We start from the raw sequence: 15,053 nt of genomic DNA, 5'->3' as shown, positions 1-15,053 counted from the left end.
AGCAAATTGGGTGCAGGTAGGATTACTTAACTTCACTGGCACTGACTTGATATCACCCTACTGAACACCCTACTTCCACTGATGAGAAGTTAATCACATGGTTAGACCCATTGACTTAAATGGAACTAGTTGATTGAGTAACTGCTCAGTGTTGTGACTTAGGTTTTCATAGAGTGGCCTTTGAAGGGATCTCTCTTACTCTGTTTTTGTAAAATACCTAGAAGTGCCCTGTTCATGCTGAATGGTATCTCTTGGTGCTACTATAAACCAAATAATATAATTCAGCAGTAATATTTCCAGTTTATGTAGATTTTTAAGGTGTCTGTTTCCCAAACTAGCTGAGTGTTGATTTGGACACTAATAGTTAAATTATTCCTAAATCATATGCAACCAGTTTTTCTGACCAGCTACCACTCAGTGAAAACACCCTCCAAAAAAGTGTTTTCCTGAAATCTGCAAAAATTCTGATATTAAATTACTTTAAATGAAACTCAAATATCTTTACTTTCTTTAGAACACAGAACAAATGAAAGTAATGCAACTATAATGTATGCTTAAAATAAGTTCAGTATTTGTACAAATAATCCTTTTAGTTTGACATAACTAGCAAAGAACAATTTTGTAATGATAAATGTAACTTAAAATATTACGTGGGGTTGCCTCTTGCTTACAGCATGAAACATTTGATTCAATTCTTGTCTTTGTTCTCTTTATGTACTAGTGGGGAGTGGCTAAGAGCCCTCACCAGACCAAAATTCGGTTACTATATTTTTTCCACTGAGCTACAAAGTTCCACTGGAGCTCAGACTGAGGTCTATGGCAATCTTCCGCCCAGAAAAGAAAAGCGAGGCATTACGATTCTCTTCCATATGTATATGTGAAAGCTGGTCCACAATTAAGATATCAGATGCCCTACTTATTGAAATTTCCTATGCACTTTAAAGCAGTCTCCTTTAACTGAAGTTACAGGGTATGTGCCTGACAGTACCATTTCTTCATTTGGCTATGATCTCTCTAACACCTAGCCAGGGGGGAGGGATAGCTCAGTGGTTTGAGCATTGGCCTGCTAAACCCAGGGTTGTGAATTTAATCCTTGAGGGGGCCACTTAGGGATCTGGAGCAAAGTTTGGTCCTGCTAGTGAAGGCAGGGGGCTGGACTCAATGATCTTTCAAGGTCCCTTCCAGTTCTAGGAGATTGGTATACCTCCAATTATTATTATTTATTTATATGTACTTAATCTTTAGGTACATGAGTGGTCTCACTAAAGTCAGTAGTTCTTACCTATATTAGGCAAGTTCTTTACACATGTAACTAGTCCCTCTAAGCATTATTGATTCACTAATGACCATTTTGACATAAACATCTAGCCCATGTACTTATCTCACAATTCCAAACTCTCCCATGCATTCTAGAGTACTCCCCTACCCAACTGCTTAAACTTCCATTCTTCCCCCTTCAAAACCTCTTCAGTGCAGTTAGGCTCAGTCAGTATAAATATCCGTGTCCCACTGAAAATTTCAAATGTAGGGACAGAGTTAAACACATCAAATCTAATATAAAGATAAATAACATGGGACACTGTATTCATTATATTATTCATGTTCATACTTAATGTCCAGCCTGATGCACTAGAGTTCTGCAAAAATTAAGACACCTTGCAAAAACTAGAGGATTTCTGCCCATCTAGCTGCAAAGTATATAGGTCTTGGTTATAACACTAAACTGAGTCCTTGCTCTAACCTTGAATACTATTTTATAGTGCTGAATATTAACATTAAATGAATCCTGGGATGTTGATCAGAATAAAAACAACTACCTAATTCTCTATTGATGTACTGTATGTGAGGACATGACCCCTCATAGTATTTCATGTGTTATACTTCAGCGCTCATTGCCTGCAGTGAAAGAGGCACAGTATTGTGGTGATTACAAATATGATTCTGAATGTTGAACTGAGTTTATTAATCAATGTTATTGGGCAAAGATTGTAAAGTTATCTTTGCTAAATATTGTGAAGTCAAAATAATATGTACCCATTTCAAAGGAACGATATATAGGATATCTCTTATTCACTCTCTTCTCCTGCCCAACTTATCAGACAGTCATCAATCCGAGTCACTAACGTAGGGTATTTATAAGAACTACAGGATACGTTCCCAAACTAAGAAATATTTTGATTCACCTGGTGGGGGGGAAGATATCCATAATAAAGTGCGAGAGAGAACTACAGATTTATTGATGTCTGTGACTCTCTATATGAATTTTGGTCAATTGCATTTCTTTCTCTTGCCAAGTGCTTTAGAGTGGATATTTTCAACTCAGATTCATAGGCCACATGGAAAATTCCTGGCCTTGTACCCTGAGAACACACAAAAATGTTGCTTCCTTTTTAATTCTCTGCTACCCACTGGCCCTGCATGTAGTATAAACCATTCCTTTCCCCACCCTCCAAATCACCATCTCCCAATCTGACATTCCAGTGTGAGTAATGGGGAACTTCCAGGGAAATGGACAGAAACATGCCCCACAGTAAACTAGTATTGTACCCACAAACATTAAAACACTTATTACATAAAGGGCAGCTGTGGTTTTATCCTACTGCATACTCTCTCCTCACAAGCTCTTCTGGTGACTGACTTGGATCTAGGAAGGGGGCCCAGAGGTTAATACAGAAAAGAACTATAGCCATGTCTGCCTGTTAAGAGCGTCTAAAAAGGAAATGAAGAAAAAACACTTACTAAAACCTGTTGGGTGATGAGGTGGGTTGTAGGTGCGAATTAGATTTAAACTCATATTCCTAGACCCTTGGGTGTAGGACACCAATTCTGTCATGGAGATAAAATACCCTGTGCCTTCAGAGAGACTGATACCTGCTGTGCAGAGAGACATCATGGCCATTTTGGAAGGAATTCTTCAATCAAATTCCTATTAGCAGTAAGCATTCACTTTGATGACCAACAGTCTTTCTGATGACCAGAAATAAACTGGAGAGAGAGGAAGATTTTTTAGCAAGGTGAAATGAAGAATGGTTAAATTTGATGTTTTGTCTTTTTCAGAGTATTGCCACTGGAAAGAATGAAAGTGGCTACACACTGCTTAAGCTTGATTGCTACAACAATTTAAAATTCCCCTCACAATATATTTTAGAACCAATATTTCATCTGATCATCTGCAGAGCTTAATCTAGCTCTGGAAAATAAAAGGCAGATGACATTTTGCCTTTTCTCAGCTATGGTGTCTTGCATCTCAAAAAGATGGTAATATTGGAACAAAAAGTATTTGTTTTTGCTGTAGCTCTGCTATTGATAAATGTTCTGTCTTTTCATCTCGCTTCAGGAAGAAAACATGAATTAAACATTAATTGAACCATATTGACTGCCAGCGTGTAGAAATCTTATTGTAGATGTTGGAGAGTGCAGAAGGCTGCAGGGCAGATTGCTGTTTCTTCATTGATTATTTCAGTAGTAAAAGAGACTTGTTGACAGAGTGCTGTTCTGATGTGAATAATATTTACTCCCATAATATTGCAAGAGAGGTGAGAAGAACTAGAGTGTCACACTGTTTAATGTACAGTCTGTTCAATTCAAGGGAGGTGGGAAGTGCTCCCCTTCAGTTATTTCTTGGCTACTAACTACATTAAGACTTTCAGCCTTTGTAAGAGAAAAAGGCCACAGAGAATATTTTCCTATTGGTGTTTGTGAAATTTCCCCTACCCACTTCTTTTTGCTACAAAAATGTGTCTATCTTTTTCTTTCTTGTTGCTCTTCCCTTGTATTGTAATAGGTTTTCTAGTACCCATAGTAACGCATATTGAAAGTGACTAGCAAAGAATCCCAAAGCTAAGATTCTTGGGATAGATGACTGCACTAGAATTTAAACCAAACACACACTAGGCTCAGAATGAAAGACCCCTAAAGCACTGAGTCAGTGAATGAAGGGAAGATTTTAAAACTTGTGAGGTCTCAAAGATTGCTCTAATGCAGCTATACAAAGGAAACTGACTAATATAATTAATCATACTTATGTCTTGTTGGCTTGTGTTTCATATAACTATCTTTTTGCAAATAGCTTAAAGATAAACAGTGCTCAGAAAAATTTCTAGTGGTTAGAGCAGGTGGATGTATACCAGAACAATAAAATACACTGGCATGTATACACTGTATAATTTTTGAACTATGCAAAAAGAGTTCCATGGATAAATACGTTTTTCATTCATCTGTGTGCGTTATAACCATTAATCATACTTGACCCAGGTGCATTATACACAGTAAAACACACACATAACTTCATTGTTTCCCACCGCTTTTCTAGCAATTAAACAGCCCTGTTTATAAATAGATATATATTTGAATTTCTCAGAGGGCCCTGATTTCAGTGGTACTAAACATTTAATACCTTTTTGTAGCAGCCAAAGTCTCTCTGGGGCTTACAGTACCAGGAAATCTCATTTGCTTTTTCATTATGAATTTTGCAGATCAGCACCTCCCATAAGTCATAGCATAACAGTGGCTTAAAAGTGAGATACTGCACCTTGATATGTATACCTATTTTCTTATTATTGGCGTTCTTATTTATTTATTTATTTTTAAATGCATTTAGTGCTGAGTTGACAGAGCACTGGTGACAAAAGTCTTCTTATTACTCTCAGGAGAAGTACTCTCAGGACAGAGGAGGTAGTGGTACAAACCTCCCCATACATCTCACTAAAGTATTTCAGCTTTGAGCCGAAGAGGACATCTGTAAGGATAAGAGTGTAGTTCACTCTCCATGCTCACTCTCACCTAGAGCTCTCTGCTGCCACTGCCAATAAGGGTAATCATCGGGAAGTCTTAGGCATAGAAACATAATGCCTTACTATGTCTACAATCCTGTTAACTGTATCCCTCCATACTAGCCCCGTGGAGCTTTCGTGGCATCCAAAGTTCATGTGTGATAATATTTTGCAATCCAGGTACCCTTCTATGGAGGACTGGAACTCCTTTCACTTAAGGTATGTCTATGCTGCGATTAAAAAAACCCACTGCACCAACAGGGGTGCTGGAACAATTTTTCTAGTGGGGTTGCTAAAAATAGAAATCATGTATTTGGTTGTTATTACTACTTCAGCACCCCGTAGTTCCAGCACCCCTGAGCACCAAGTCTCAGAGGCTGGGTCAGCTGACTCAGGCTCACAGGGCTCAAGCTGCCAGGCTAAAAATAGCAGTGTAGACGTTCAGGCTCAGGCTGGAATCCCGGGCTCTGAGACTTTCCCCCCTCGCAGGGTCACAGAGCCCAGGCTCCAGCTCAAGCCTGAATGTCTACACTGCAGTTTTATAGCTGGCGACCCAAACCTGGGAGATCAAGTCAGTGACTTGGGCCGGATGCGGCTGTGCCAAGACTCTTTTATTGCTGTGTAGACATACCATTGGGCCTCACAAGAGCTAACCCGTGACTTTGTCATTCCGGCTCTATTTGCTGATTCACAAGTGAAATTGACTTTCTTCCATTACCAGTACATTTGATCCATCCACTTCCTTGTGTTTACACTTTCTTAACATTATACATTAGGGAAGTACAAACTTTTTTTGCCTACAGGGAAAACATTAATGCAAATGTAGAGCAGATCAGTTTTCTGAAAACTGAATTTTCAACCCAAAAAATCCCTGCAGTTTTTCATCAAATCAGGAAAATCAGTTGATGTTCACCATTTTCTGCTATACATAACTCTAATTTAAAAGAAAAACAGCAACTTTTTTGGGGGAGAAAGGAGTGGAGGGGAGGCAGTATGTGTTACAAAGGTAACAGCCAGTGGACTCCAGGAACTCCACTTTTCCAGGCTGAGAAACTGTATCGTGCCAGCATATCTCCCACATTTGGCTGAATAACCATCTTTGATTGCGGCACATTACTAGCTTCCCTCTTCATATGCCATGTTTGCTTGTACTCATGTATTCTGGCTGTCCATTTAATGTTAATGGGAGTATAAGAATTTAGTGTGTTTCAGCCACAGCCTGGGTCAAGGTCCAATGTTGAGAAGGTCAGATTTGCTGCTTCCTCTGATGGAAAGAAACCCTGAGGGATTACAAACTAAGGCATATGGAGACCGTGTCTTCCTCCCAAAAAGACTTTTTTTTCCCCTTCACAAGAAATCTGAGAACTTACCTCTGGTAGGCAGGAGTTACAAGGAAAGGCAGAGGAGTGTGAGGATGAGACACCAGATAGGATAAGGCTTTTACAAATACTGTTATGTGAAGTTTAAGATGTAAAGGGGAATGTTTGTCTGAGAGTTAGTATTCATGCAAGAAATTATTTTAGAAAGTGGCTTTGTCTTCCCAGCTGGGAGTTATAGCCCATGTTGTAGGCAGTTATCAGGAGTAAGGAGCGAGGAATCAGAGAACTGTAGGACTGGAAGGGACCTCGAGAGGTCATCTAGTCCAGTCCCCTGCACTCAAGGCAGGACTAAGTATTATTTAGACCATCCCTGACTGGTGTTTGACTGACCTGTAATTAAAAATATCCAATGATGGAGAGTCCACAACCTCCCGTGGCAATTTATTCCAGTACTTAACCACTCTGACAGTTATGAAGTTTTTCCTAATGTCCAACCTAAACTATCCTTGCTGCAATTTAAGCCCCTTGCTTCTTGTCCTGTCCTCAGAGGTTAAGGAGAATAATTTTTCTCACTCCTCCTTGTAACAATATTTTATGTACTTGAAAACTTTTCTCCAGACTAAACAAACCCAATTTTTTCAGTCTTCCCTTATAGGCCATATTTTCTAGACCTTTAATAATTTTTGTTGCTTTTCTCTGGACTTTCTCCAATTTGTTCACATCCTTCCTGAAATGTGGCACTCAGAACTGGACACAATACTCCAGCTGAGACCTAATCAGTATGGAGCAGAGAGGAAGAATTACTGTTCCTGTCTTCCTTACAACACTACTGCTAATACATCCCAGAACGATGTTTTCTTTTTTTGCAATGGTGTTACACTGTTGACTCATATTTACCTTGTGATCCACTATAACCCACAGATCTCTTTCCACAGTACTCCTTCCATTTTTTTATGTGTGAACTGATTGGTCTTTCCTAAGGAACTTTGCATTTCATAGATTCATAGGGTTAGAAGGGACTTCAGGAGATCATCTAGTCCAACTCCCTGCTCAAAGCAGGACCAATCCCCAAATGGCCCCCTGAAGGATTGAACTCACAACCCTGGGTTTAGCAGGCCAATGCTCAAACCACTGAGCTATCCCTCCCCCCAAATGAGGATTTCACAACCACAACGGTTGAGAAATGGTTCCTTGCCAGACAGGATGATACCAAACTAAATTTTCATAGATTATTTGTCCGTATTGAATGCTGGTTGCATTGGAAGCTATTTGCTGGAGGCAGAGGCTCTTCCTGTTTGGTGCTTCTCATCAAGCATTATGGCAACTGAATGAAAGCACATTCCTGAATCTGTTTGTCTGTCTGTGTGTGTTTGGTCTAGGCACACACACACCACAAAATACTTTGGCAACTTAACTTTACACAGAAAACTATGGAAGATAATAGAGTGTGCAGACTTAACCTATCTGAAATCCTCTCCTGCTGGGATAGAGCAGATAACGATTACAGGGACAACAAGACAAAAATAAACCCTTTCCAAATATACTAGATACAGAGACAAGAGACTAGTATGTCATTAGATATCCAGCTGTGCATAAAAGTTGCATATATTCTTCCTTCTCAAAACTGCCTGTTACATAAGGCTTTTATTAAGGTTAAGTAATTTAGCTTGGATTAAATTCCATCCCATTTTAACACTGGAAGTTTGAGTGATCCAAACCAAATCCGATTATGTGATCATTTCACATCTCTTATGAAAGTGGTGAAATGTTAGTTAAGGTGAACACAGATTGTTTGCTATCTGTCCCCCTTTCCTTCCATCCTGCAAAAGATTACAGACCATCAACGTTATGGGTCCATCTTCTGGGAAACAAGAAGGCAGATTTATAGACACCCAAGCGCCCCCTTCCTGACCTTCAGTATTCTTTGCCTCCTCTCCTGTAATATTGGAATTCACCTCTCAGCTCTCTCAACTTCTCCTTTCTGTATTGTACTTCCTCTGCAGCAATAGAAGAAAAGAGCAAAGAAAATTCTGAAATAGGGAGAGGGAGAAGTGGGACAAGAACAGGAAGGATCTTGCTGAAAGAAGGCCAACACTAAGCACCATCTAGTGATTTTACACCAGTTGTACAGGTTTTGAAAGCCAACAAATCATGGAAATCATGCACCAGGGAATTTTACATCATTTGTGCAGGCCCCCACTGTTGGATCTGATCCTGCATAATAGGGGGGATGGTCAACACCCTCTGGGATGTTTCATCTCTAGGTTGCAGGCCCCCTTTAAGGTGGATTTTTTCAGGTTGCATAGTGGTCTGTTATTTTTGGGAGAGCATCTTATGTCTCAGTAGTAGGATCAAATTGTCAGGAATCTTGTCATTCCTGAAGCCTCTCCTTTAATACCCTCCTGTATTCCCTGTCTGTAGAGCTGCTATGCCTGAGATTTGAAAGGCAGTGTTTCAGTGACCACTGAACTCTGTGTAACAACCTGTATAATTTGTGTTCTCACTGCATTCATTAGACAGCTAGACATTTAGACCAACTCTCCTCTCACTTTCTATATTTGTTGAACTCGGGCCTGATCATGATTTTTCTACATTTGAGGATAGTCCAGCCCAAAATCCTGACTCTCTAAATACACCTGAACTTTAGGGAGGTCTGATCTGAAATTCACAGCTGGCTTCCATTGCTGTAATGGACTGAACCATTAGATACATACAGCATCATGCTTTGAAGTTTAGATCTGATTGCTTAAGTTTATTTCTGGGCCAAGTACCTTTCTACGCATCTTACTAATGAGTGATACCCCACTGGTTCACTAGCTGTGACAAATAATATTGAGGACAGTAGGCCTACCTTTGGAATAGCCAGTGCAAAGTTGAATTGTTGTTTGTTGGTTTTTTTTACTGTCTTGAACTTGATTCTCCACTCTGTTGCATGGCCTTTTATATCAGTGTAAATGCAGTGACATAACGCTGGTATCATGGAGTGGAGAAGAAAGCCCCTAATTTTTTTCTATTTACACTTTGGGAATTGTACTCCTGTAGTAGTAGTTCTCTCTTATTTGTGTGTGGGTTTATTTCCCAATTTTATTTCTTATAATACCTGGATCCATGATTTATTGGTATCCATTATTATATCTTCTTTGTGTCACCACATTATTATTATTAATTATTATTAATTATCATTATAGTATTCATTATTTATTATCATTATTTTATTATTGATTATTGATTATTTTATTTTATGATGTTTGTTTGTTTATTTAAACTCTGGTTTGACCTGTGGATAATCATAACATCCCTCATTTTGAATTTCCTGGCTTATTTCCTTCCTTTCTGTTCACATCTTTTTCATCATTTAAATTAGTGTTTTGGCTGATAACAATGAGTACTTTGCTTGCTCTAACTTGTAAAATACCTAACTTCATTTAATCAAATATTAATTTAGTCATTAAAAGGTATTTACATTGATTGATTTAAAGATTGATTACATAGGTTGTGTTAAACTAAAATAACAGTATACCCCCAACAGATTTATGCAGCCAACTCAAACAGTGTTCGGTAGTGACCTGTCAAAAGTAATTCTCCTCTTTAATCTGGAATCACAGAATGATCACTGTCTAAAATAATTACCTGGGTAATTCCTCCAGAAACATTTTATTGTTAGGCCTTCTTACTGGTCTATGGAATCAGGGAATTATCGGTAAGAAATGAACTTTTCCATTGTTTTTGGAACATGTTGATATTGGAATGGTAAATATAAAGTACAGCTTCTACATAAGATTTTTTTTCTCTCTGAATGTATAGTAGTAAACTGTATATTTGTTCAAGTGCTGCAGTTAATATTCTTGCTTATGTGAAAGTACAGCATGACTCAACAGTTAATTTTGTAATATATAGAAAATAGTCATTACATACATTTTGGGTGAACCAAAACTTCAGTGAGATTTCAAAAAATACCAAGTTTGCATGTTTCTCCATTGCATCTTTCCCAGACATCTGCAGGTCTGGGAGTTTGCATGAGGGGGAAGAGATGGCAGATTCAGGGCTGGGGAGGGACTGGGGCAGGGCTTCCCTGTGGTTGCGAGTCATAAATCCACCTAAAAGTTAATAACATAGCCTGAGTCTGGATCATCTTTTGCCTGGTAGTCTCTCCACACTGGAGAACCTCCTTGCTTTGGTGGGGAGAGGATATTCCAGGAACATCCATCAACGGCAGTAGCCATAAGAGAGAGATTCCCAGGAACCCAACACTGCTAGGGAGCAAGAAGGAGAAGAGGGTCCCATAGCCACCATGGAAACATGCTGATGGCCTAGCCACCATACTGCCTCCAGAAGATTCTCCTGAGATATGTGAGTTCTGAGGAATTGAATGCCCTGCTCATTCCACATTGGGGAGTTCCCCTGCATGAAGATTCTGGCAAAAATGCTGTGAGCCTTCCTCCTCTGCTGCCCTCCACCTCACCAAGGAGAGAATAAATCCTGTGTGTATCTGAGTAGTTGGTCTGTAATATCTGCTCCCTGTAAAGTATTACAAATACCTTTTGCACATCCAGTCAGGAATTGTATATCTGCCTATGCTTTCCATAGTGCAATGTCTTCAGACGGTGATTTTAGTTGGCTTTCTCCTTCTTGGAGTGCATGCCTAGTGCAAACTAGTTGGAGAAATCTGAACCATGAAATGTAAGTATTGATAACAGATAGGGGTGAGCAGGAGAGAAGGTAAGTGCACCACTTACTTGGCAAGAACTGGATTTAAAAATGAATTCATCCCCATAAATAGAAATTATTTTGGGGACCAGCGCTGACCTAGAAATTCTGTGTGCAGTTGGCTTTAGAATAAGACATTCAGGAATGCCACAAAAGTGATTCATTTAAGTAAATATACTGTATCATGTGTCTGTGTTGATGGTGTTTCCACTACTCATTTCCTGTGGTATTATATTTCTAGAGGTGTTATAATGTTCCAACTTCTGTGCTATATAAAAAGCTATAAGTAACTTTTAATAATAAACGTCAAATGATTATTATGTACAAATACATTTTCTTTTTGAATTGGAAAGAAAGGCTTCTGCATAGCTATATGTGCAAATGCCAATGCCTCAATATACTGATATATATATTTTAAATGAAAAGAATGTTTGTCCACAAGCTTGTTGGGTGGGAATTGAATTATCCCTCTTGTCTTAAGCCTACTTTATGAGGTATAATCTCCTTTTCCTCTGTGTATAATTGCCGTTAGTGATTTATACATGGTATGGAAAAAGAACAGACTCTTTCATGCAAACACTACAAAGATGGAGTTCCACACACAGATAGCTTTAGTGTTGCTATACATATTTTTTTCATCTAGTATTATTCATATTTATTAATCTTATAACTAAGCATAACAGTATGTCCAGAAGAAATTTTCAGTCAGTCAAGTTGTTTCTATTAGGAAAATGTCATAGTTCATAATAATCATACTTGCAGATCATCCTTTAAGAGAAGACATGGCAATTCTATCATCCACTACATTTTTTTACTGACTTGTAACTTTAAAAAATAGTGATGCTCCATTTTTCCCTATTACATTTCAATTTTTACCTTATTTTTCAAGACTAGTTCATTTCTATTTATTCTGGTAAATCTACTTCATTCAGCTGATTCTGCTATTTCCTTGTCCCTTCCTATATCTGCAGCTAGTATACTTGTGGGCCATAGCCTGGCCGCAGATTTCTTAATCAGCTAAATAAATTCAATTAATTATTTTTAATTTTTTTATTAAAATGGATGAGTCCTATCTGTCTAGATCAGATTCATTGCAGGTATAAAGTCCTGCCAATGACTGATCAAGATGCTATGTGGATGTTTCTTTTTCTTCTTCTTCTTTCTCATTCTAATTCATCCAGCCAGCGGTATTAAACCTGGTTTTCTCAAGCAACTTCAATTTGCAAAAACTGATCAGGTCAATCTATTGTCCTTGCTGACAGCCCAAGATGCAGCAGACCTGCTGCACAATAGGCAGCCTACGGGGTCAAAGCCTGCATGTGGCTGATAACAGTGCTATTCTTGGATGGAAAACACCATGATTAGTGAGCTTCAATCTGCCTCAGCATGGGACTATAGCTCAATGGCAAATCCTAAAGAAGCCACATTTAGGAATCTCTTCTGTCCCTGTATTTTATTTAAAAGTGGAACCTGCAAACTCAGAGATCTGAACACTGTTATCCCTCCCCCCCCTTATCCCCTCCACCCAAGGGAACCCTACAATAAATAATCAAGGAGGGTAGAAGCTGGGGGAGGGGATGAAGTTCAGAATTATTACCTTTCCTTCTCACTTTATCCATACAACTCTACAGAAATCGAACATGTTAGAGTTAAATTGTGTCTTCTACTTTCCAGGCTTACTGATTTAGCTGTGAATGTGGTTGAGGATCTCTGTAATTTTATATAATTATATACAATTGCCTACTCAGGGCTGTGACCACTTTCTAGTAAGCTGATCATTTCAGAAGTGCTAAAGAAAATTATATATAGATATATGATCTCATCTGTTTCATCCTGAAGGATCTCAAAACACTTTAGAAATTGATATGCAGCATAAATTATATACGGGGATCCCTTATTCTGCCATTGCTATTCAGCACTGCAACATTTCCCAGCCTGTTGGGAAAGAAAGCAGATCAAATGTACAGAAGTGAGGAGATAGAACAAGAAGAATTTTCTTACATGTTGTTATAAACATTTATGTATAAATTGGTTGATTCTTTGTGTGATGTTATGGAGACTTGAAATCTTTTAATTGGTGATGTTGAATCTGCAGCAGGTTCACCATTTCAGAAGCTGTTAAGCAGCATCCTACTGTACAATATTAAACAGGCAACTGCAGCCAACTAAAATGAAGGCCTTCTGTCACCTTCCTCCTCAGCACTGCCATTCAACCAAAGCTTACCATTAGCATGGCTATGATAACTAGGAATCCTAGCATTAGAACCTGGCTTCTAAAGGAGCCCAGAATAAGATATGTAATCGAGTGGGAAAATAACTGATGGCATGCTCTCCTTCCCACCCATCCCTTTTTTTCTTTAGTTATTAGTACAGGAAAACATCAAAAAGGTGAATTCCTGAGGAGTTGCTTCTGAGATTTTACAGAAGCAAGTAGAATAAAGCAGTAGATTAGAAGTGATGGTTTGAGCAGATGATTTCAGATCTGGTGGGTGATCTTGTTAGCACGCTTTGTTTTGAAACTCTCCTGTGGCTGGGAGTGATTGCAATAGAGGGCAGAGCTGAATGTTGCATAGCAGCAGGGGCATAACCAACTGAGTGAGCAGCAAACCATTAAATTTCTTGGAAAGTGCCTAGACCTCAAGTGAGGTCTAATGAGAAACAAGGGCATCACTAGTACATAAAACAGCCAGTAGAAGAAACAAACAGTCTGATACTGAAGATACGTAGTGCTCCTGTTTCTTAAGATCAGGGCAGGGCTACATATTCCCAAAGTATCAAGTTGCTTCCACGATGGAGGAGAAAGAGAAGCACAAGTCACTCAGGGAAACTGCATCATATGGCTCACAAAGGGAATGTCATCAAAAAAGCAAGAGAGAACCAGTACGTTGATAGCAGGATAGAAAGAATGGGAAAAAACATATGAAGATGTTCAGTGTAGGCACCATTTATAAAGATTCTTCCGTGGACGTCCACAAGAAATTTTCAGTCAGTCAAGTTGTTTCTATTAGGAAAAATGTCATAGTTCGTAATAATCATACTTGCAGATCATCCATTAAGAGAAGACATGGCAATTCTATCATCCACTGCATTTTTTTAATGACTTGTAACTTTAAAAAATAGTGATGCTCCATTTTTCCCTATGTAGGCACCATTTATAAAGATTCTTCCGTGAGTATGATCACACTACTACAAAGAGCCAAAGTGCAGACAGCGTGACCAATGAGCAAAGAAGCAAGTTCATAAAAAGCATTCAAAGTCAAAATGGAAAAAAATAAAAGAGTTATTGAGCTTTAATTCTTAGGGCTGGAACAGAATAATAATTTAAAATTTCTGGATCAGCTATTGATGGGGTTGAAACCACATGAGACTATATATATGGGACTTAAAGTGCTCAGACCTCTGCTGAATGACTGTAGTTCACCCACATGGGCATTAATGATACTGCCAGGTCTGACTGTGAGCAGATCAGCAGTAACTACATAGCTCTGGGAGCTAGGATGAAGGAGTCAGGGACTCAGGTCACGTTCTTGTCCATTCTCCTGGTTGAAGGTAAGGTCCCAGGCATGGTCCCAGCATACCCTGGAGATGAATGGTTGGCTGCATAGATTATGTCAATGGGTAGGAAAGCTTTGGCTCCCTTGGCCATGGGATGCTGTTCCAGGAAGGAGATCCACTGGAAAGAGATGGGATCCACCTGACCAAGAAGAGGAAGAGCATCTTCACGCACTGACTCACTAACTTAGTGAGGAAGGCTTTAAACTAGGTTCAAAGGGGGAAATCAGTGGGGGAATCCTGCTCAGCATCTTGGATGTCTATACACAAAGGCAAGGATCATAGGGAATAAATAGGAAGAACTGGAAGTATTAGAACACAAGTTAAATTATGATTTAATTGGCAATACTGAGACTTGATCTGATAAATCTCATGACTGGAATATAGGCATAGAGGGGTTTTGCTTGGCCAGGAGGCTCAGGCAGGAAAGAAAAGAGGAGGAGGTGCTGCACTATACATCAAGAATATGTACACTTGTTCTGAGGTCCAGAAGGAGGTGAAAGGCAGATCAGTTGAAAGTCTGTTGGTAAAGATAAAAGATAAAAGTAGATGATGTCATGCCTGGCGTCTATTATAGGCCACCAAATCCAGAAGAAAAGGTGGATGAGGCATTTCTAGGATGACAGAAATATCCCAAACCAAAGACCTGGCAGTAACGGGGGACTTTAACTACCTAGCTATCTGTTGGAAAAGTACTACAGCA

The 15,053-nt window shown here is 39.0% G+C and overlaps 1 protein-coding gene and 1 long non-coding RNA gene across 4 annotated transcripts in view; one reads left to right on the top strand and one right to left on the bottom strand.

Moving 5' to 3' along the window:
* DSCAM (DS cell adhesion molecule) overlaps positions 1–15,053 on the top strand; it is a 644,197-nt gene that overhangs the window by 206,858 nt on the left and 422,286 nt on the right. The gene's annotated exons all lie outside the window — the stretch shown is intronic.
* Positions 7,993–15,053, bottom strand: part of LOC123362159 — a 142,830-nt gene continuing 135,769 nt past the window's right edge. Inside the window, exon 3 of the long non-coding RNA XR_006576358.1 lies at positions 7,993–8,088. This is a non-coding gene — a long non-coding RNA (uncharacterized LOC123362159). The remainder of the gene's footprint in view (positions 8,089–15,053) is intronic.

The sequence above is a fragment of the Mauremys mutica genome, chromosome 1, assembly GCF_020497125.1.
Source record: "Mauremys mutica isolate MM-2020 ecotype Southern chromosome 1, ASM2049712v1, whole genome shotgun sequence".
Taxonomy (NCBI): domain Eukaryota; kingdom Metazoa; phylum Chordata; order Testudines; family Geoemydidae; genus Mauremys; species Mauremys mutica.
Note: the sequence above shows the minus strand (reverse complement) of the source record. Positions and strands in the feature narration are given on the sequence as shown.